The sequence below is a fragment of the Notechis scutatus genome, chromosome 5, assembly GCF_049901735.1.
Source record: "Notechis scutatus isolate UNSWTSFEM ecotype Mainland chromosome 5, rNotScu1.2, whole genome shotgun sequence".
NCBI classification, from domain to species: Eukaryota; Metazoa; Chordata; class Lepidosauria; order Squamata; family Elapidae; genus Notechis; species Notechis scutatus.
Window position 1 is genome coordinate 63,596,614 of NC_142013.1, and position 21,837 is coordinate 63,618,450.

General features: G+C 46.1%; 1 protein-coding gene across 7 annotated transcripts in view; it reads left to right on the forward strand.

Moving 5' to 3' along the window:
- DMD (dystrophin) overlaps positions 1–21,837 on the forward strand; it is a 1,185,061-nt gene that overhangs the window by 878,427 nt on the left and 284,797 nt on the right. The window lies entirely within an intron of this gene.

Below are 21,837 nucleotides of genomic sequence, written 5' to 3' on the forward strand. Positions count from 1 at the left end.
CATATAGTTATAGTCATATAACTATATAACTAAGATAAATAGTTAGCTATATAACTAAGAAAAAAAAAACAGTAAACATTAATAAAGTATCAAACAAAGCAAAGCCTGCAAAGCTTGAGGTTCAATCTTCAAGTTCAGCCTCTTGGTGCAAGTCTGCTGGTCACCTCTGGCGGCCTTTTAGGGTGTACAGGTACTCTTGGCGGCAAAGGTGGAAGTCTGCTGGTCACCTCTGGTGGCCTTTTAGGGTGTACAGGTACTCTTGGTGGCAAAGATGAAAGTCTGGAGGTCGCTTCTGGCGGCCTTTTAGGGTTGGAATGGTACTCTTGCTTCCACAGTGTCAAAGGGCATCGGGAAGCTGCTGGAAAGGGTGTTGCAGAGGCGTATGCTCATGTAGACCATCTTAGTGGATGGCTGGTGGTTGCTGGCAGCCGTTTAGGGTGTCCTAGTGAAAGTGTACTGATCGGCGGTGGCCTTTTAGGTTGGAACATCATTCTTGTTTTCGATGGTACCAAAGGGTGTCAGAAGGTTGTTGGAATGGGTGGTGCTAAGGCATTTGTCTGGATTGGAGTCTGCATCTGAGTGTCACTGACAATTCCTACAATTCCCCCATCCTAGTGGAGATTTGATGGCCACTGGGCTGTCTACAGGGCCGCCGACTGACTCGGAGAAGAGAAAGGTGCATGGGGCATTATTTTCCAGCAGGAGTAGGATATCAGTCTCTGGATCTAGTGCAGGGAAGTGATGAGCCAGGTGCTGTAGGTAAGGCATGCTACTTATGACCTCAGGTGTTGCGATCTGACTGCGGTCATTCGGTATCCCATCGCATTCAAATACAGGCAGTAGTGGGAACCGGGAACTTCCATCCAAAGACTCTATGCAGAGTCCAGTAGCTCTCCTCCCCACCGTGCTTCTTCCATGGCATGTTGATACAGTGAAAGGAAGTTTGTTCTGTTGTACCTCAAAGAGATTGAAGAATGCAGATTTGGCCAGGGTGCAGGTGCTTTGAGTGTCTATCTGCATGTACATTTTCATGGCATCTTCGGGGCATCCTTCAGGGTACACTTTGGCTAAGCAGATGGGAAGACACGAACAAGGGTGTGGTGAGTTGGAGCACAGTGCTGTGAAGTTGACACTCATGCTTGGTGTTGGTTGCAGTTTGTCAGTTTGCTGAGTTTGTGTGCTTCTGTGGTACGATAAGGCTCCTTGTTTGAAGGAGGGTTGCGAGATATCTGCCGTGGTGGCTCGGCGTCTGGATGCAGCGCGGTTGGGTGCTGGTCACTTTTGCAGATATGAAATTGCACTTTGGTTGTGCAGTATTTGGGTGAATGTTTGAATTTGCAACACTTGTAGCAGTGTTGGTACTCTCTTAGTAACTCTTTTCGTTGGGTCAGTGATTTCACTGCAAACCCAGTGGAGCTGTTCAGCGAGTGACAAGTGTGGTGCATAGGACAAAACTGGCTTCTTGTTGAAGTAGTAGATCTAAATTGGGTTGTATCTGCTCAGGTCTCTCCCCAACTATGTGTGGATGAGTAGATCTCGGTGTTATGTGTTGACATTTGGTGATGATTTGTAGAGATGTGCAGTAGAGGCTGAAGAGGTCCAGAGTTGCAGTAGCAGTCCCTATTAGGTTGGTAAACTCTGCTTCTGAGGCGAAGATTTCTGAAGCTGTTGCAGGACTGTGTTTGCCAGAAGACAAATTCTTGGAGAAAGGCAAAGGGTGGGTCTCGTCTGCAGTTTGCGGCCAGCAAGGTGTCAGACAAAACAATCCATCGTTCTAATATTTCTTTTGGGAGTTTGGCGATGATTGCTTCTTGCCTTATGAAGAGATCAAGGCAAGCCAGTCCTGGTAAGTCAGAACATTCTTTGGCTGTTCGTAAGGATATTGGAAAAGTCCTCTAGTTTTTGGGTTTCGTGGATGGTGATACATGGGAAACTGTAAAGTCGTTCTACGAGTGAATATTCCATCAATGTGTCTTTGCCATATTTCCAGTTCAAAGTATCCCACACTTGTTTTAGGGCAGTGTCTGGGTCATTAAGTAACCCTGTGTAAATGTTTTTCACTATGTAGTTAGACTGTGGTCCTAGCCATGCCAACAGAAATTTAAGTTCTTCACCGGGAAGCAGCTGTTTGCTTTGGGCAGTGCTCATGAAAATAGATTTCCATAGTAGGTATTCTCTGCCTGGCTTGTTGTTGAATTTGTACACAGCGCTGGCTGCTAAGTCTAATCTGCCATACCTTAGTGATGGTTCTCTGTTACTTCTCTGTGAGGGCAAGTAATCTCTTCATAGGATGTCATCATAGGCGTGGCATTCTGTCTCGAGGGCATGTGTTGTGGATGGTACATGGTTTGCCAGAGAGTACTTTATGAGGAGGTCGACATCCGCCCCCGCATATGTAGGTAGTACCTTTTGAGGTTGGGTGTAGGTTCCATGCTGTGCATCAGAGTTGTTTAGTGGTTGTGGAGAGAACTCTTTAGCCTGAGTGTGGCAATTGTGATTGGTTGCAGGTCAACTTGTTGAGAAGTTGTTGTGAGCACTGATGGGCTAATTTGCTCACCTGGCAGGCCATGAGATGTTGGAGTAGGGTTGCTGGTGCTGGAAAAAGAATCTCGAACCTTAGTACATACAACATCAGGTGGGGAAGGTTTGATGTTGGAGGGAAGTGAATCTCGTACTTTAGGTCGTACATCAGTTGCATAAGTAACATGTAGAGGCTGTGGTTGAGATTCATCCCTCTGCTTCCCTGGTTGTGGGAGACTGCTAGGCAACTGAGGCGGTTCCATCTGCTCATTTCGAAGCAAGTGCTGCTAATCCACGTAGGCCTTGACCTGTGTATCTGGGCTCTCTTCTCCCAACTCTTCAAGGTTGAATTGGAGGGAGGTGTTGCCAGCCATCTTCTGCCATGCTGCAGCCCGTGCCGTCTTTGTTGCTGAGTCTCTTCACTGTTTAGCCAACTCCAATTTGGCCTGCGCAGTGGCCTGAGCTTTGGTCATTTCTGCCTGTTGACTGGCCTGGGCTTTGGTCATTTCTGCCTGTTGAGCTGCTATTTCTGCCTTTTGCCATGTCACCTCCTCTGTGGCGCGTAGCTCTGTGTCTGCTACTGCAGCTTCTACTTCAGCTTCTGCAGCCCATTCAGTGTAACTTGCTGCTTTGGAGGCCTGAGATGCTCCGCTACGACAGGAGGATGCTCTGGAAAGATGATGAGAGCCGGCAGCAGAGAATTGGCGTGAGACACTAGAACCTGCTTGCGATCTAGCTGATTTGGGATGGAGGGAGGAGGCTTTCTTAGGATGGTGGGAAGAAGACACATGTGATCGAGGAGCTATATCAGATGTGGCCTGCTCCCTTGATTCTACTTCCTGCCAATGAGCATTATGGAGTGCTGCCTGGAGGGCTGTCTTGCTTTCCTCGACACAGTCTTCATGTTCCTTGTGAAACTCCTCGAAGTATTGGATGTGTGTTAGGAGTTTGGGGTCACCCATCTTGACTGGATGGACTTAAGGTTGTTTTCGCTGGGTCTTCACCATGCGAAAAGGGCATCTAGATCATCTAGCAATGTACGGAGTTTCTCAGGGGGCAGCTTATGTATTGGGGCATCACAGATCTTCTCAAGCTTTGCCCATGGGTCTGTGTAGCAGTGATATTGCTGCTGCCAATCGTTCTTCAAGTGTTCTTCCATGGATTCAGTAAGCTTCTTACTCTTTCTGAGGTCATAGGCTTTCGGAAGTATCACAGTTTCTCCATAAGGTTGGACATCTAAAGGTGGTTGTTGGGAACCAGGCTCCACACTTACAACAAGGGTGGGTGGAGGATTCAGGTCTTCTGGTACATCGGACACATCTATCATGGCTGAGGAAGTTGCCATGCTTCAAATTGGCAAAGGAAGAATTTTGGAAAATTTTAGTGGTTTTTCATGCAATTCCTTTTTTTGTACTAGCAGGTAGAAGAAAGTAGAATTGCTGCTGGATTTAATACTTGAGCACGTAGGTGGCACTGCAGACTCTGGGTGATCGTAGCACAGCACACAGTATGGCTGCTTCTAGGGTGCATTGTGAGCTTGCGACAGAAGGGGGCACTAGAGGTTGTGTTGTGAAATCTGAAGATTAGAGGGCTGAACGCAGAAATATGCATCGCGTAGTCTGAAGAATTGAGGGCAGAATGCAGAAATATGCCTATAAGGGTCGCTTGCTTGACAAGGTGACAGCAGAGAGTCAGGAAGACGCTGTTGCTATGCCCATGTTAGGTTGCAGTTACTCTTGGGACCTTTGAATTAAGTTGATTAAATGGTGCACAATAGTTTCAAAAAAGGGATTGTCATTGGATAATCACTCTGGTCAAATTGAATAAATTGTCCACAATAGTTTCAAAGGGGGTTATCATTGGAGAAACACTCTGGTCAATATTTGAGAAACTGTAAAAAAATCAAAGTTTGGGAAATTTCTTCTTGACCACCAGATGGGACTGTAGGCTGATTTACCAAGATGTGGTGTTGCCCGTTAGGAGAGGGGTGGTTGGATCTCAAAGGTATTTATTCTGTACACGTTGGAAGAGAAGTTAATCAAACAAGTACAACAGTTCAAAGGGTTGTTGCAGTCCTTGTTATGCTTAAAAAAATTTTTGGGACATAGAAATAAGATGGATAAACTCTATGCTTCGTGAGGGAAAGGAAATTGCTCTCTGTTCACATAGCTTACTTGCTGGAGCTGTGATTTATAGCCCCAATAAAACCGGCCAGAGTGGTTGTAAAATAGCTGGAGAGGCCTCCTTTATTACCTCTTGAAGCAGCCAAGAGCATAAGAATGCAAAGCCTTTCCTTTTAGCAATACAAGCAAGATTTCTCAAACTTTCAATTGCGTTTGGAAAGGGTTTGTAACTGGAGATAGACATAGATGGGGAATACCTGGCCCCTTCCTTCAATTCCAAACAGGCTATCAGGTTACTTTGGCCAACAATGGGAAGACGCAGATTAAGTCAGAGAATAGGATGTTTGAAAGTCTCTTGCGTAAATGGAGAAGGGAGGTGGGTGGGTTACTGATTCTCTTTGTTTGTAGCATGTGGGGGAATTCCAACCCCTCCCACCATGTAAACAGCATGTAAAGAGTTCTGATGCTCACAAAGAGTGATGATGGGAATGCAGGTTTAGATTAACACTGCATATTCACTCCTGGCTTCAATATTATGTTGCTTTGTCACAAATCCAAAATTAACAAATCTGTTCTGATGGGTTAGGATTCATCTTTCACTTTTCTGTAGCTTCATAACTCATGTTTGTGATGAAGTTCTTCTTTTATATATCCTTTATATATATATCCTTTATATATCTGCCTTGTAGTGAAAGATGGTTATCTCCTAACCCATCTCATAGCGGTAGAAAAGCTGCTATCAGTTCATGAGTCCAGGCAAGAATGGAGGGAAACCTCCCCCAACCCCTCGAGGGTCAATTTAGTGACCAATCAGGATTACAGATGTGACCACGTGACATGAACTACATTTCCCAGGATACCTTTAACTACATTTACCATGTTGCATTCCCTTAAGGGGACAGCTCGTAATTCCTAAGTAACTATCCAATTCCCATAGACTGCCTGGGACAGCACACCCTTCCTTACAATTGCATTAACTCTGCAAACAGAGACCAAGGGGAAGGAGTGGAGTTGTGGTTGGGGGTTTTATTATCAGTTTTTAAGTCTTACTATAATTTATCCGTTCTTACAAATTACCATCTGTCCCTCAGTTCCTGAAAAAATACAAAAAAGGCATACAAAAAGTTTTCTTTGCAAAAGAAACACTTTATTTTTTACATTTCATCGTACTTTACTCATTATTGCTTTTTACTTCATGAACTCTCTGATTCTACATCTACAGGCCAATGAGAAAGCTTTCAGGTGAATAATTAACATGTTGCAACACTTCAAGACGAAAGGGATTGTGGGACAGGGGGAAGTGGGGTGTTTGCTGTTACAGAGCTTCCGGGTGAAAGGTCCCAGGGGCCAGACAGGGGTCATCGTGTGGTGATGACACAGCCCTACAGGCTGAAAGGGTTTATGGGACAATTTGCACCCCACAATGACATTACAGTTCTTCCAGGAAACTTGGGTTTGTGGGTAAAGAGTTTATGATGTCATCTCTCCATGGTAATTAGGGGGTGGATCTATGAGGTCACAAAAGGGGAGGAGCTACAATGTAAACAAAATACATCACAAAATGGGCAGGGCTATAATGTAAACAAAACTATGTCACAAAAGAGGGCGGGGCTAAAGCCCTTCTAAAATTTGATATGTACTACTTACTACTCTTGTGAAACCTCTGAAAAAATATTGGGAAGTAAGAAGAAACTTATGGTCTAATATATAGCATTTTGAACATTTTGAAAATATGCTGCATAAATATACTTTTTAACTTATGTTACCAGCCTAGATTTTCAAATATTTTTTTTGCAAACCTTCTACTTTTTTTTTTTTTTGCTAAATTACTTTGTTTCTTCAGACCCTATTTCCTGCAGTTTCTACTCTAGTCCATCTCCATTTTACTGGTAGAAGGGCACCACACGAAGGTAGTGCCAGAAACCTCTAGAATAACACAGATAACACCCAAATCAGGGGTGAAATTCAAACACCTCATACCACCTCATGAGAGAGATGGCAGAGACAATTTGAATCAGTTCGGATAGGTGGTAGGGATCATTTGAATCGGTTGGCCCTGCCCACACCTGCCCATCTTCTTCCTTTTAGAGACTGAGTCCCACCAACCCACACCCACCAAGCCATGCCCAAAGAGCTGGAGGGAAAAATTTTGAATTTCACCCCTGACCCAAATACAACTTTGCCCAACAAATGCCTGAAGCAAAAGTGACATAATTGAAACTCTGGGCACGTTGCCAAAAGCTAATAAGAATTGTTACAGAGAATACCAGAACCATTAAGAATCATTACAAAATATCAAACTATATTGGAACTCAGGGCTTGCAGGGAAGAAAACTATTAAGACTCATTATTGGAAAGGAAAAGCAAACAGAAGGTCTGGGCTATTGCTAAAGGCTAACACAAAGAATTGGAATATAAAGCAGATTCTGAAAATACTTGAGGAATCAAACAAATATTGACTCATTAAAGCACACTAGATTTCCCTTCCCCTCTCACCTGCTGGGATTACCCCAGGACAGAAAAACAAAGGCACAAGACAGGATTAAAACCATTAGGATAGGAAAGAATAAACAAAACAATCACACACACAAAAGAAGCACACAAGAAGCACACAAAATCTCATCAGACTGCACAAAACAAACTTCACAGAGGAAAATAGTACCATGTACTCACAGCATAGGAGCTGCTAGCTAGCCAGGAACGCTTGACCTGTGTCACTGCCTTTTTGCTTTCCTTAATTAAAGAGATCCTGCTTTCTTGCAGCTTGCTTCGATCTAAATTCTTTCTCAACATGGGCAACATTTTCCCAGCTGGGAAAACAAACAGCAAAATTTCCTTCCAACAAATCTTTGGCCATTTTTCTGTCTAACTGAGAGCACAAATGTCTCTTACATTCCTTTTCAAGACATTTTTCTAATATATGGATTTTTATAAGAATAGGGCTGTTCAAATTAGTTATATCACTTTTAAAAAATCCTTTGTCTAGGCCATTGACAGCTGTGCAAAATATAACAAGGTTATCCTGTGAGTAGGGGAAAGTGAAACTTGGGTGCATTGATTTAAAGTTCCATATTGTTTTTGCTGTGTCTCTGCTACTAACCATGATAGATTGTTTCATTGGCCTTCATAATGATTCAAAACTTCTATAACAAAGGATAAATAAAGGAGCTGTCTCTTTTCTCTGCCATCAATTCCAAGGTTGTCAGAACCTGTCATGATTGTTTAATATTTGGCTTCATCTCCAACTAAGTATTGTTAGCAACGTATATGAGGTTTTGAGAAATAATAATTCTATTTTCTGGAAAGAAATGAAGAAATATTTCATTTGAACCAAATATCCTTTGGAAATATTGGAATACAGGTAGTCCACAATCTGCGAATTGGAATGTCAATCAGCAATCGTTCCTAATTATGACAATACTGTCCTTAGAGTTATGGCCATCCCAGGACTCCAACATGATTGCATTGTGAGTGATCGGCAACCCATTACATTATGATTGGTTGTCCTGTGCCATTTGTAACCTATATACAATTGTCCTGCACCATTTGTTACCTTCCCTGCCAGCTTCCCCAGAAAGTCAATGGGGAAGTCTGCAGGAAAGATCACAAGTCACTAGAGTAGATGTCTCCTACTATTGCACCTTTCCCCAATCCCCAGAGCTATTATTTAGCTATTAGCTGTTTAGCTAAATAATTTGTAATGGAGTCAAAACAATATTACTGGTATATTCTTGAAACTATGGATAGGAAGAACAGCTATAATATCTTGCTCTTAGGGTGGCTCAATGGCTCAGTGGTTAAGACAATGGGGGAGGGATACTGCGGATAGGTTTTTCCACTCAAGAACTGGAAATCCTCCCTCCAAAAATCCAAGCAGGATTTACAGTCCTGGAGTAGAGATATTTGTCTATAATACTCGTACAATTTGAATATTGCCTGTACTTAGTCTCCCAGGGCCTTGCCCACATTTCCTGAGGTACCCATCCTTCTTACCTGGGAATAATGACTCACAAGATCACAAGTAGAAATCCTGAGATTGTGGTTATTAAGCATAGCAGTCGCACGACACTTTGCTCAAGATTCTGGTCCCAACTGCATTCATAGATCGAAGACTACCTGTAATTCTGTGTGTTAGATTCAAAACAACCAACCAGGATAGAAAATGCTTCATTGGTATGGTATATTATTGAAGAAAGAAATGAAAGAGAGGGTTTCCAGAAATTAGAGAAAGTGTCCAGAGAATAACATTTACTTTTATTATATTTATTAAAGTGTAGTTCCTCCAAAAATGTGGAACTGGATAGCAAGTAAAAGATAATTATTTTTATTTCCGGATTCATATACTTTGGACTGATCCAGCAAGAAAAGTACAGTATTTGGAATCTGTATTTACTGTTTTGTGAAATATGTTGTGATTTATCAGTTTAAAGAAGTAAGAATTGAAGCTTGTGCAATCAAACTCAGATTTATTTCTCAATTTATATTGTACCTTTTTCTAAGATTGCAATATATCCTATTTTAAAAATTGTCTCTCAAATTATTGTAGAGTTTTGTTAGATTTTGCAGCAGAAATTCAAATCCAGAAAGCACACACAGATGACTGATTCAATAGGATTCATTTGAAGTAAAATTTACAATACCAGTAATATTCTTCCAACGTAACACAAGCAAAACACAAGTAGCAGCTTCAGAGTTCAGAGCAGAGACTAGAGCCACACAAAGGGTACTGTTAGTTTCACTTTCCAATTCAGCTCCCATTGGCTGGTCTGTTGCCATGCCTATTCATTGGCTGACTTTGTTACTAAGCTCTATTCCAGTTCATGAATATACTCTGACACTCCTCCCTTCGTAACTGGAATAGAAATTGTTGTATCGGTAGATCGGTCCCAAGAAGAGACGCGAGACTCAGTGACTTTTAAAGCCCTTTTATTGCATGCTTAGATCGGCTCGGCTTGGCTTCGGCTTGGTGGCGGTTTATATTGAACTTGCTCTCGGCGCCGCGGCCAATGACATCGTTTCGAAGCTCCCGCGATCGGTTTTATCCAATCGTGGGTGATTCGCAACGGGCCAATCACTGCGGCTTACTCGGCCAATCCGAGCGCGGTGCGTCTTGGCCAATCAGGGTTGCACATTACAAGAATGCTAATTCCGCAATACAGAACACCCCTCCCCACTTGGTATGGTCCTACGTAACGTAGTCCCGTAAGTAGGCAGGGCTCCGTATCTGTCTACTGGACCTGCGCAGGTTAGTTGGTGCTTGGTCTTCGAGCGGTTTGGTAGGATTCTGTGTTGCTCTCTGCCTCATCGATGGAACCACCTGAAAGGGTGAGTCGGGCCTTTCGCCGCAGCTCCCTCCCGGTCTACCCGGGCTGGTCGAGCTGCTGGCTTCGCTGCTCCCGCCTGGTCTTTCTGGGCTGGTTGAGCTGGCTTCGCTGCTCCTTCCAGGCGAGGCTTCAAGCTGGTCGTCTACCTGTGATTCGGCTGGTGAGTATTCTTGGTTTCTTTTTTGTTGGGGTTGTCTGTTTTGTTTTTCGGGGTTTTCCTTCCCTTCTTGGCTGATGTTTGGGTGCTCCCCCCCCTCCTGGATCTTTATTTCTGTGTGTTTGCGTGTCGGTTGTATTTCCCCCGTGATAGTTCTCGATCTTAACTGATCGATGTGCCATTTCCATGCTCGTCCGTCGTTCGTTTGTAACCGGTACGAGCGGGGACCTGTTACCTGGGTTATCGTTGCCGGTACCCAGAGTGGGTCCCCTGTGAAGTTCTTTGCATATACTGCATCTCCTGGTGTGAACGTTCGGTGTTTCCTCGATGAGTTGGGGGGGGGGTTCTGGGTTGTATGTGGGGTGCAGCCTGTCTAGTGGGGACCTTAATTTCCTCCCCATTAACAGTTCTGCCGGGCTTTTGTTGGTTGTTGTGTTTGGCGTTATATGTTGTATGAATAGCATTTTATTAATTTTGTCTTGCATTTCTCCGGTTTCAATTTTTTGAATTGTCTTTTTTGTGAACTGAACCATTCGTTCTGCCCTACCATTCGCCGCCGGATGTGCTGGCGCTGTCAGTGCATGCCGTATCCCCCATTCCACTAGGAATTTTTCAAATGTGAGTGCGGTGAACTGGGGGCCGTTATCTGATACTATCACATCTGGGAGGCTGTGGGTTGAAAATAGTTTGCTGAGTTCTTTGATGACAGCCTCTGTGGTGGTAGTTTTCATGTTGCTTACTTCTAACCAGTTAGAGTAAGCGTCTACCGTTATTAGGAATGTGTGCCCTTTCGTAGGCCTGGCAAAGTCTATGTGAATCCTGGACCATGGCCTCCCATTCCAGGATTGGGGCGGAGGGTGGGCTTGGCCTGGATTCTTGGTATTGCCTGCACGCTGCCACCCAAGCTTCAACTTGCTTGTCCATCCCTGGCCACCAGGCATAACTCCTGGCCAGGGCCTTTGTTCTACCGATGCCCGGGTGCCCCTCATGCAACATTTCCAAGACCCTTTTTTGTAGATTTTCCGGAATGACAACCCTGTCTCCCCACAATATACAACCCTTTTGTGTGGAAAGTTCGGTTTGCCGACTCCGAAAGGCCCTGAATTGTTCATTGTCGTCTCTTTCCGGCCACCCTTTTCCCACCCAATTTAATATCCGCGCCAGACATTTGTCTTTATTGGTTTCATGGGCAATGTCTGACGCGGTCAAGGGAAGGTTGGGTAGTGTCTCGATGTTCAGGGTGGACATCGTGGGTGCGGGGTCGGCGTCCAGGTCGGGCAGGGGGGTGCGGCTCAGGGCGTCTGCATGTGAGATTGTCTTACCGGGTCGATGTGTTAGTAGGTAACTGTAGGCGGCAAGGAATTCGGACCACCTTGTCATTCTTGGGGACAGTATGTTCGGGGTGGCCTTGTTCCCTGCCAGAATCCCTAACTGCAGTTTGTGGTCGGTGATGATGGTAAATGTTCTGCCGTAGAGGTAGTCGTGGAACCTCTTTACGGCGGCAATGATTGCAAGGGCTTCCTTGTCCAGCTGGCTGTAATTCCTTTCTGGTTTTGATAGGGTTCTTGAAAAGAAGGCGATGGGTACTTCTTTTCCATCCAGGAGTGTGTGGCTGAGGATAGCCCTGACGCTGAAAGGTGTCGCGTCGCATGTTACTGTTAGCGGTAGGGTCTCGTTTTATTGGATAAGGACAGCGTCCGATGTGAGTAGGTCCTTTGTCTGGTTGAATGCGATTTCCTCTCACCTCCCCCAGTTCCAGGTGGCTGTTTTGTCCAACAGCCTATGCAATGGCTCCGCCGCAATCGCCTTTTGGGGCAGGAAAACATTATAGAAGTTAATCAGTCCCAGAAATGCCTGCAGTTCTGTTTTATTTCTTGGTCTAGGGGCTTCCTTGATGGCCCTGATTTTTTTTTCCGTTGGATGGATTCTGTGCTGGTCTAGGAGGTACCCTAGGAACTCGACCTTCTCGGTGCACAGCTGACATTTTTCTTTTTTGACTTTCAGCCCCGAGTCTTTGAATTTTTGTAGTACCTCCCTTAGGCGGCCTTCCAATTGTTTTTGATTGGCCGCTCACCCCAACACGTCGTCAAAGTAGGGCACTACCCCCTTGATTCCTTGGAGTAGCCTTTCCATTAGGCTCTGGAAAACCCCTGATGCTACACTGACTCCAAACTGGAGTCTCTTGCAGCGAAAAGCCCCCCGGTGGGTTACTATGGTTTGTGCCTCGGCGGTTTCCACGTTGACCGGCAGTTGTTGGTAGGCTTGTGCCAGGTCGAGCTTCGCGAAAACCTTGCCTCCCCCCAGTGAGTGCAGAAGGTGCTGTACTACTGGGACGGGGTAAGCGCTTTGCTGTAGGGCGCAGTTGAGGGTGGCCTTGTAGTCCCCACAGATTCTCACCAACCCATCTGGCTTGACCAGGGTGACTATGGGGGTTTCCCACCTGGCATGGTCGGTTGGCTCTAGTACTCCCTGTTCGATGAGCTTGTCTAGCTGCTCATCGATCTTGGGTCTGAGTGCGAAAGGCACTTGCCGCGGCTTAAGGCGGATTGGGGCAATGCTGGGGTCTAGGCTGAAGGATATAGGAGGCCCTCGGTACTTGCCTAGGTTGCCGTCGAAGACCTCCTGGAAGTCCTTCACAAGTTGCTCCTCCCAGTCCGCCTCGGCGACGTGGTTGATGCCCGTCACTTCGATTCCCAGCGGCGCGAACCATTGCAGTCCCAGAAGGCTAGGGCAGTCTTTGTTTACGAAAGTCAGGGGAAGTATTTCGGTGCGCTCTTTAAATGTGATTTTAAAATGTCCTATTCCGACCACGGGGATGCGGTTCCCCTGGTAGTCCTTTAAGATTAGTTTCTGGCTTTCCAGCTCTCGCCTGTGGATGGTAGGCACCAGGCGCTTGATTTCCCACCATGCAACCATGGAGAGGTAGGATCCGGAATCCACTCCATTTTGCATGGCCGGTCTTCGATGCCTACCTCCACATGTACCTTTCGGGCATCCCAGCTTGAAGAATGGCCGATGATGACCGTCTGGTGGGTTTATTCTCTTTGTTGGGTCTCGCCGAGGCGTCGGTTCCTCCCGTCTCGGCTCCACCGGCTCTTGGTTTGTCGGTCCCTGGCCCTGGGGGGGGGGCGTCTCGTCTCCAGGCGCTGCTGTCACGTCGCAGGGGGCTATGGATTCACTTGAAACGGCAGACCTTGGCGATGTGGCCCCGCTTGTCGCGATGTGGGCAGATTGTGTTGAAAAACCGGCATTCTGACCGAGGGTGGTCACCCCCGCACCTGGCGCACAGGAACCCTGACTTACGACCCCGCCGCTTGCGCCGGTCTCATTCTGCTTGGAGTCGGTGGATGTCCTACTCTTCTTCTGCGGTGTCGGAGAGACTCAATTAATCTGAGTCAACCCTATTTAACAGACCTTAAAATTTTTGTATATTCAAGAGACTCTAATCAGTAAACCCTAATAACTATAATAAGCAATTTGCCTTTACACCTATATTTATAATTATTATAGAGAGAAAGAAAAAACTAAGAGAGAAAGGGAGAGAGAGAGAGTGCGGGAGGAAAAGGGTCTTTTAGATTTCGGGGAATCACTAGACACGTATCTGTGGGATTGGTTCCATAGAAAAACAAGTCTGAGTTGGGGCTGGCGTTTTAGTCTTATAGTCTTTCTTCCTGGGAGCACCAAAGGAGCAGGGGGAGGAAGTGCTGACTAATTGCTGTCAGCGCTCAGCGATCAGTCTTTACCAGGCTTCCTTCTGTCTCTTCCTTCTTCTTCTTCCCTCTTCTTCCCTTCTGCCAGCAATTGTCAGTCCACAGTCACTATGGGTGTCCGTCTCAGATCGGTCACTTTAGAGATCAGCTTTGTAGGCAATATTGCTAGATACCTAAGGTTCCAAAATGTGGAGGAATCCATTTTACATATAAAAGTCAGTGCGTCGCTCTCTCACTCTCTACAGCTCGCTCTGTCCTCCTTCGCAGCTATAGTCCTCTCCTAGTCTTCTCAGGCGCTGGTCCCAGATGGCAATCCACTCCCGAGCCTCTTAAATTTCCCCCGCCTTCTTCTCTCCTCGACAATCTTCTTCCAAACGCTCCAATCCACACTTTCACTTTAAGTGTCGAGCCATTCTATCCGTGTTTATCCCCCTTTCACTTTTCGAACTGCTTTTCTAGCCGCTTGTCTCCAGCTTCCCACCACTGTTACTCACAATGAAACAGGGAAGGTGTTAAGTTTGGGAAATAATGGAGACCAGACATCTGACCAGTGACTTCAACTCTTTAATAATTGTAAATAGAATAGAACAGAGCAAGGCTATGGGCAACAGCAACCCTTTTATAGGGTTATCTGCTACCTTGTTAACCAATGACATGTGCAATAAGTTCAAACTTATAACCAATGAGAAGTGTCCAAATAGTGGCCAATCAGGGACTACTTATGGACCAATCCCTAGTTGTTGTATAAGGGCCAATCAGGTATGCAGGTTCCCAAACCCTGATTTGCATTTATGCTAGTAACTTTTATTGATTCACAACACCCCTCCCCTTGGGTTCTGTTTGAGGGGGGCTGTAACAAAATCCTCAAGATAGACAGGCCGTTTGGTCTGTCTGGCTGATTTCCGTGGTTCCACCTGGTTTGGTCTAAGGTCCGGTTCCAGTGGAACGTTTGAATGATCTTTATTAACTACAGTTTCGCTGCACGGTGATTCCGTGCTGCTTCCACTGTGGTTGTCTCTGCTACTCCGTGTTTCTTCGGGGTTTTGCAGTTCGGTTTCCCCCGAATTAAAGTTCCCTGAAAAATTCAACTCCCTCCCCGCTTCAAGTTCCGGTGTTTCGCTGGGCCGTAGGGTTTCCGTTGGCCTGCTATTTGTCATATCAAAGTCAATTTCCTCGATATTTCCTCCCCCTTGAGTTGGTGAACCCGGGGATTCATGGGTGCTGGGTGGTAATCTCGAGCGGAGTTGGTCTATGTGGCGTTTCCACACCCTCCCATCGTCCGTTAGCAGGCGGTAAGATCTAGGCCCAGTAAGGTGGGTAACGGTTGCAGGTATCCATAACGGGTCGCCGGAAAAGGTTTTGGCAAATATTAAATCGCCTACCTTAAATTCCCGGCATTTGCTGCTGGAGCCGCAGGGCTTTTCCGGTGCGAATGCGGGGTGGAGCCGGTCAAGGTGCGATCGTAGTTTCCGCCCCATAAGAAGTTCAGCTGGCGTTTTGTTGGTCACGCTGTGGGGCGTGATGTGCTGCAACAAGAGAATTCGATTGATTTTCTCTTCGATGTTGCCAATTCCATTTTGTGGAGGGTCTTTTTTACAAATTGTACCATGCGTTCTGCACGTCCATTCGCCGCAGGGTGCGCGGGCGAGGTTAGCGCATGGCGGATGCCCCGATCAGCAAGATATTGTTCAAAGGGTAATGCCGTAAACTGTGGGCCGTTGTCCGAGACCAACACGTCCGGAAATCCGTGTGTGGCAAATAGTCTGTTTAATTTATTGATGACTGAGTCCGTTGTAGTGGTATTCATTCGATGAATCTCGAGCCAGTTTGAATAGGCGTCGACAGTAATAAGGAAAGTGTGTCCTTTGGTAGGCCCCACAAAGTCAATATGAATACGGGACCAAGGTCCCCTCGGAGTTTCCCATTCGGTTGGGCTTGCTTTAGGTGGGGCGTTGCTGACGTCCTGGCAACGTTGACAAGTAGCGACCCAGGCCTCGATTCTTTTGTCGATTCCCGGCCACCAAGCGTAGCTGCGTGTGAGTGCTTTCATCCGCACGATACCCGGATGTCCCTCATGCAATACCGCCAAAACAGTTTGTTGCAATTTGCCAGGGATTACGACTCGATCGCCCCACAAGATACAGCCTTTTTGGGAAAACAGTTCGGTTTGGCGGGCTTTGAAAGGCGCCCACTCCGGTGCTATTTGGTCCGTCGGCCACCCCCGTTCAACCCAGCGCAGGATGTGTTGCAGAACTGGGTCACATTTCGTTTCCAAAGCAATGTCTCTAGCCGTCAAGGGTGGAGCATGTAGAGCTTCGATCTGTAGTGTTGAGATGGTTGGGGCTGGATCTACAACAGAGTCTGGAAGCGGTGTTCTGCTCAAGGCATCAGCGTGGAGAATTGATTTCCCCGGGCGATGTTGCACTGTGTAGTTGTAGGCCGCCAAGAATTCAGACCAACGGGTCATTCTGGGGGACAATATATACGGGGTTGGTTTATTACCCGCAATGATCCCCAGTAGCGGTTTATGATCGGTAATTATCGTAAACGCACGGCCATAAACATATTCATGAAATCTTTTAACTGCAGCCACAATAGCTAAAGCTTCCTTGTCCAGCTGACTATAATTTCTTTCAGCTTTAGCTAGGGTTCGCGAAAAAAACGCGATGGGGGCTTCCGCTCCATTTGGTAATATGTGGGCTAGAATTGCCCCAACCCCAAAAGGTGATGCGTCACACGTGATAGTGAGCGGAAGAGTCTCGTTGTACTGCATAAGTACAGAATCAGAAGTTAGCAATTTCTTTACTTGTTGGAAAGCACATTGTTCCCGTTGTCCCCAAACCCACGTTGCTTTTTTGTCTAATAGTCTATGCAATGGTTCTGCTACCGTTGCTTTGTGTGGTAAAAAGACATTATAGAAATTGATAAGTCCAAGGAACGCCTGTAAGTCTGCCTTGTTCCTTGGAGTGGGGGCCTTTTTAATCGCCCTTAATTTGTCTTCGGTGGGATGGATTCCTTGGCTGTCCAGGAGGTATCCCAAAAATTCTACTTTTTCGGTACATAACTGGCATTTATCTTTTTTAACCCTGAGGCCTGCGTTTTGGAATCTTCGTAAAACCTCTCTGAGTCGTTTTTCTAGGATGTCTTTGTTAGGGGCGGCGATGAGTACATCGTCAAAATATGGTACGACCCCTCTGATCCCTTGTAACAACCTTTCCATTAAACTCTGAAAGATTCCAGGGGCAACGCTTACCCCGAACTGGAGCCGGTTGCATTTAAATGCGCCCCTATGCGTTACGATAGTTTGCGCTTCTGCCGTGGTAGGGTCTACAGGCAATTGCTGATACGCCTGGGCTAGATCTAGTTTAGCGAAAACTTTTCCGCCACCCAGGGAATGGAGCAAGTGTTGCACTACCGGCACTGGATATGCACTTTGCTGTAGTGCGTGGTTTAATGTGGCCCGATAGTCTCCGCAAATTCTCAGTGACCCATCAGGCTTGATAGGCGTCACTATAGGGGTTTCCCAGCGGGCGTGGTCGGTGGGTTCCAGCACGCCCTGCGCTATTAGCTTATCGAGTTGTTCGTCGATTTTAGGCTTCAAGGCGAATGGCACCCGACGTGGCTTAAGGCGGATGGGTGCTATCTCAGGGTTCAAGTTAAATGAGATCGGGGTCCCCTTGTACTTGCCTAGTCCGTTCGCGAAAACGTCTTGGAATTCTTGCACGAGTGCCTCCTCCCAATCGTTGCTCTCGGCTCGGTGGACTCTGGCTACAGTAATTCCGAGCGGCCTGAACCATTGAAGGCCTAAAAGACTAGGCCTGTCGCGGTCCACGACAGTCAGTGGTAGAGCGATGGTACGGTCCTTGAAAGAGATCTGGAATCTGCGGGACCCGACGATGGGAATTCGGTTGCCATGATAGTCTTTGAGTATAACCCTTTGAGGGTTAAGGTCTTGGCGGCGAATCGTTGGAATGAGCTGTTGGAGCGTTTTCCACGACACCATCGAGAGGGAAGATCCCGAGTCTACCTCCATCACGCAAGGTTTGTTTTCGATGGCGACCTTTACTTGGATTTTCCCGGCATCAAGGGATGTAGCGTGGCCAATGGTGATTGTTTGGTGGGTCTCTTCCCGTCTGGGTTCTTCACGCTTGGTGGAAGTGGTGGACGGCTTGTTTCTGTAGGAGTGGTTTCCCCATTGGTGGTTCAGTTTTTCTCGGTGTGTGCCGAAGAATCCTGAAGATTGGCATTCGGCCTGTCGGGGTTTGGAGTTTTGTTTGCTTCTGCAAACCTTTGCGATGTGACCTCGTCTCCCGCAATTGCGGCAGAGTGCGTCGAGGAATTTGCAGCTGGATCGTGGGTGATTCGCCCCACATCCTGCACACGGTCGGAATGAGGGTTGTGTGAACTGGTCTCGTTCCGTTCGGAGTCGGTTGACCTCTTCCTCATCGCTTTCTGATGGGGATTCTAGGTCTTCGTGGTGAGTCGATACCGGGTGTCTCTCTGAGTGAGGCGAGGTATCATTGGCGAGTTTACGTAGCGGTGCGTTGGTGCGGCGCATTCGGGCTGCCGACTTCTTGGTCGCTTCCGCAGCTGAGGCTTCTTTAAGGGCATCGTTGAGGCTGATGTCCCCCTTAGCCATAATTTTGCTCTGGATCGTGCCGTCTTCTAGGCCTAGAACCAGGCGGTCCCGGAGGGCTTCTTCTAAGTCGGCGAATCCGCAGAGGCCTCCAAGGTTGCGGAGGTCCACGATGTAATTGGCAAGGCTTTCGCCCTTCCGTTGGACCCTCTGGTAATATTCGTGTCTTCTGACTAAGGTTGGCACGGTGGGCGCGTAGTGAGCCCGTAGTAAAGGCTCGAGGACGTCCCAGTCCATCTCTTTTACCTCTGCTGGCTTGGCAAGTGATTTTGCCATTTTAAACACGGTAGGCCTGCAGTGAGTTAGAAAGATAGCTCTTTTTTTCCGGTTGTTACATCTTTCAAATTGTTGGTCTCCAGAAACATCTGGAACCGATCCATGTATGCCTCCCAGTCTTCGGTCTCTGGGTTGAATGGAGCGGGTGGTACGGCACCACTGGCCATGTTGCCGTTGATGGTGCGTGTTCGACCACGTGCTCTGTGAGTTGCTCTGTAACTCAGTCAGCTCTTCGGTCTCCGGATCCCACCCTCGTCGCCAGTGTTAAGTTTGGGAAATAATGGAGACCAGACATCTGACCAGTGACTTCAACTCTTTAATAATTGTAAATAGAATAGAACAGAGCAAGGCTATGGGCAACAGCAACCCTTTTATAGGGTTATCTGCTACCTTGTTAACCAATGACATGTGCAATAAGTTCAAACTTATAACCAATGAGAAGTGTCCAAATAGTGGCCAATCAGGGACTACTTATGGACCAATCCCTAGTTGTTGTATAAGGGCCAATCAGGTATGCAGGTTCCCAAACCCTGATTTGCATTTATGCTAGTAACTTTTATTGATTCACAACAGAAGGTCAGACCGATCTCTCTCACAGCTTTTGTAGTCTTTCCGCCCTTTTCTGCTCGGATCTTTCAGGCTGTCACTTTTCGCTTCGTCAGTTCAGTGACAGACCAGACTTTGGAGCCACCATTAGCTGGCGGCTGGCTCAATCGCACTGGTCTCAGAGGCTCTTCCTGCGTTGCTGGGGAGTTGCCTTCCCCCAAACAGCAACCCGGGGGTCCTCTATTCTGACACGAAGCTCTACGGGTTTCGTGTATCCACTGGGGATCCCTCCAAACGCGAGAAGAGGTGTTCGAAAGCCACAGCTGGGCTTCTCCACCTCTGGATGTCCCTGTCCTGCCACCGGAAATCGCTCCAGGATTTTTGACATATGTGGTACACTGGTTCTGAGATGACATTTTCCAGCTCCTTTAGAACTCTGGGATGTAATCCATCAGGTCCCAGTTATTTGTATTCATCAAGATCAGACAAGTGTTCTCTTGCTATTTTTTTGCTTATTTTAACTTTTCTTTCTAGACTGTCTTTTATAGTTATGTTTTTGGTAGGTTGGGCTATAGTTTCTTTTTGCAATGAAGACTGATGCAGAGAATGAGTTGAGCAGCTCTGCTTTCTCTCTGTTGCCTGTTACTTCCTCGCTGTCTTCTCTCTTTAGTGGACTGTTTCCTTGATTTTTTTCTTGTTTATATGTTAGAAGAAACTTTTTTATTATCTTTGACTTTTGTTGCAAGCCTTTGTTCATTCTCAGCCTTTGTTTTCCTGTCTTCATCTTTGCAGATTCTGACTATCTGCTGATATTCTGCCTTAGTTGTTCTTATCCTTTTTTGTCTTTCAATTTGTCAGAGAGATCTTTGTGTAGCCATGCTGGTTTCTATTATATTGGGATGGGCTTTTATGGTCATATTTTTCAGAATTTCCCAAAATTCTTGAGTTGTTTTCCCCTTTAGGATTTTTATCCAATAAATCTTTTACAAGTTCTCTCTGAACTTGTTAAAATCAGCTCTTTTAAAGTCTAGGACCCTGGTATCATTGTGTTCTATTGCTTGTGTTTGCGCTATGTTGAATTCTAGTATGATATAATATATTGTTGGAAGAATTATCCTGCTGGGTTCAGTTCCAAGTGGGGAAAAAGACACTGGAAACATGGAGGCTGTTTGGAAAGATGGTTTAATGGTGGACAGGACCACATTTCTTGGAGCTCCAAAGTGAAAAGGACGATCAGATGCTTCAAGATGTTGGATGAAGAAAAGAAGGGAAAGGGCTGATATGCTGAGAGTGCCTGGGTTTTATACTCTCTGTTGGGATTTGAATTTGAGCTTGTACTCTGATTGGTTGTCGGACTCCCATGGGACCATGCAGGGGCAACTCTGTAGGCTGTCCTGAGTCCCAGGCTGGGTTGAGCCTTGCTGGATGATGATGTAATGAAAGGGCTTTGGGCAATTCCTATTATAACTCTACCTGGAGTAGATCTTTGTTATATAAAATAGACTGGCCTAGGCCAGAGTAATGGTCCATTAGCAAAGGTGGGGATGAGCTTCTGCTTCTGAGGTGAGTTTCTGCTTCTGAGTTTCTACTCTTTTTAGGGGAAATATTCTGCCTTTTTAATATTTCCTAGGATATTTCATTTTTCCAAGAGAGGGGTGGGTGCTAACTTCCTACAATATGATATAGTTGAAATTACAGAAACTTGGAAGGAAACCCATGACTGGAAAATACTGATAGAAAAAAAACAACAGATCCCATAAAAAAGGAGTGTTCTGACTCAGCCTTCACAAGTAGTGATAAGATGTTTACTCACAAGTAAAAGAAACATCTTTTTATAACAGGGCAGTTACACTCTTTTATTCACAGGGACAAACAAAAAAAGCAAACATAATTAGTCCCAACAAACCTGGTTTAGCCAAGAAATCCTAATTGCTTGTATACTAGAAATGAACAGATGTCTGTGACAACCAGCTATTCCCAAACCCCTCCTATTTATTTCCCAGCCAGGGAGGGGCTGGCTATCATCTGCGTCTGCCTCTCCCCGAGAGCAGGCTTAATGCTTTCCTTTATTCAACTCTCTTTTCCTCTCTGCGCATATGTGCATCTGGTATGGGCCCCATCTGCTCCTCCCTCCCTCAGCTCAGGCCCCAAAGACAGCTGCCTCTCCATATAGAGGAGGATGGAAGGCCCTGGCTGTCTCTGTCTCTGATGCTGTGAAGCTGGCCCAGGCTCTCCCTCTACCTTCTCATCTGACTCTGCAGCTATCCATGCTGACAGCCTACGGACCACAACAAGGAGATGGAGTTGTACTATATGTAAAAGACTACATTGCTACAGAAATGCATGAAACCAAAGACAAAAACCTCCTAGAATGCATATAGGTCAATATAAAAGAAAAAAGAATGACATTGTGATAGGTATATACTCAGGCCATACAACCAAGCAGAAAAAATAGATGTATTGTTTTCTAACCAATTAACAAATATATGTAGGAAACACACTACAATAGTAATGGGGGACTTCAATTAACCTTACATCTATTTTT